Source organism: Lactuca serriola, chromosome 9 (genome assembly GCF_051521515.1).
Source record: "Lactuca serriola cultivar US96UC23 chromosome 9, Lser_US96UC23_V15, whole genome shotgun sequence".
Lineage (NCBI taxonomy): Eukaryota > Viridiplantae > Streptophyta > Magnoliopsida > Asterales > Asteraceae > Lactuca > Lactuca serriola.
In genome coordinates, this window is record NC_136416.1 from 9,995,175 (window position 1) to 9,997,524 (window position 2,350).

The following is a 2,350-nucleotide window of genomic DNA, read 5'->3' on the forward strand; positions in this document are numbered from 1 at the left end:
AAGTATGATTTTATCTTTTGATTTAACCATTTCAACAATTCATGATTCCTCTCCTTAGCCAAACAAATGCACTAAGGTGTAACACCCAAATTTTCAAATAAAATTTTCACATTTTAAAAACACACTCTCATTCATAATCATTATAAAAACATCATAGTATCACATAATCGGTTCATAACATCCTATCCCAAGATCATAAATATAAAAGCTCCTCATGTGTGTACTGATCAAGTCGACGCCTTCCCGCGAACCTCATTGGTACCTGAAACACATAACACACCACTGTAAGCATAAATGCTTAGTGAGTTCCCCAAAATACCACACACAATAAATATTAGCCACTCGAGGCTATAACTCTGTTTGACCCTCTTGGTCAATGTGTCTCAGTGGGACCCTCCAGTCCTATAACTCTGTGGGCCCTCTGGCCCTAACTCTGTAGACCTTCGGTCCTAACTCTGAAAACTCTGGCACAAACATAACATACATCACATAGAAATCACATCATGCAAAAGCATACAAAATACTCTGTCACATAACTCTAATTACCACTCTAGGTAAAGTATAGTGAGAAGACTCACCTCGGGTAACTCGGTAAAATCTCAACTCTGAAAAATCCGATGTAGCCTCCGCCTAATCATATGAAATAAACACTCTAAATCAATACATCCCTTAAGGCTAGGCTATTCCCTCTCTTGGTACTCTCAGAAGGGTAAAAGACCATTTTACCCCTCTCATGGTTCAAAGACTCTAAAGTTGACCAAACCCGAAAAGTCAACAAAAGTCAACCTTCCGGGTTACGCTGTGCGTACCAAACATGTACGTTGGGCGTACCCGGTGTCCTCACAGAAACGGGGTGCGCGACCCCTTACGTCGCGCGTACTGGGATTATGCCCCGCGTAAACCCCAGTTTCAGACTCTAAGCTCTTGAGGTCTTAAACAGTTAAGACCCATGCCCAACTTCTAGATCTGACCATTTCTAACCCTCTTAATCCATAAAGATGGTGACTTTAAGCCTTTGCATGGCTGGACAAGTCACTAACACCCATAACGTTCCATTTCCCAACTATAGTAAGCTCATAACTCGAGCATAACCCCATAACAACGACCAAGTTGGCAACTTTATGGATTTATAACACAAATATCACTGAAATGGGACAAATCTAGGTCCATGGAGTACATTACACTCATAAAGTCTCCACCTTTGGGACTTTTAACCCTAGAAATGGTCCATGCAATCCTCTAACCAAATAAGGAGGAAAGTTTTGAACTTTATACCTCCAAATGCAGCTCCTTCCTCTGTAGATCTCAGATCCAAACTTGCACTTCAAGCCTTAGCCTCCACAAGCTCTTCTCCTTCTTCTTCACTAACACACCAAGGCACTTTTAGCTCCAAAACACAGACACTCAAGCTAAGAACGATGGAAGGCTCTCTCTATTAGGGTTTCACTCACTGATATGGAGGCTGGGAAATGAGCCTTAGCATCCTTTAAATAGTGCACAAGCCAAACATTTAGGGTTTTCATCTGGACCCTTTACGCCCAACGTACCCAAGCGAGTCCGCGTCCAAATTAAGCGCATGAGTACGCGCAGCGTACCCCGGTACGCCTAGCGTACTCATGTGCTACAAGAACTCACTCAAGGACTAGTCTTGACCATTTGACAAAAAGGAGGCTAAATGGCCTTACCTGAATTTCGGGATGTTACACAAGGTGTCTTTAGATGATCAATTGTGATATGGTTTTTATAGTTACTAAGATAATTATAAAACAAGATACTCATGTACTCTTCCATCTCTTAAGATTGGAGAAACTTTTATCTTTCTGCCTAATTTGATTCTTCTTATTCACTCTGCCAATCATTGAAACCTTTCAAATGTTTCAGAATTACACTTAAACTTGTAAGCATAACCATATTTACTAAACTTTAGTAAATCATAATGTAACGACCAAAAATTTCAACCAAATTAAAACATTTTAATTCATTCCAAAAACCGTTACGATCATACATCTTGTTTTCAAAATAGTTTAAACATCAGAGTATTTTCCCCAGAATCATATTACATATAACATAAACATGAGGAGCGGTACGATCACTCCTTCGCCTTGCCACGATCTCCTGAATCACCTGAAACAATAAACCACAACTGTAAGCCCGAAAGCTTAGTGAGTTCCCTCAAAGTACTTATACACACATAATCGTACGCATACAACAAAGAACAACATACTTCGGGTCCAATCAACCTTTAGGTTGGAATACCCCCGACCCTCAACCACCGGGTTGGAATGCCTACATAACTCGAGCCCAATCATCCTACCGGGATGGAATACTCTCGGCCCACAACCACCGGGTT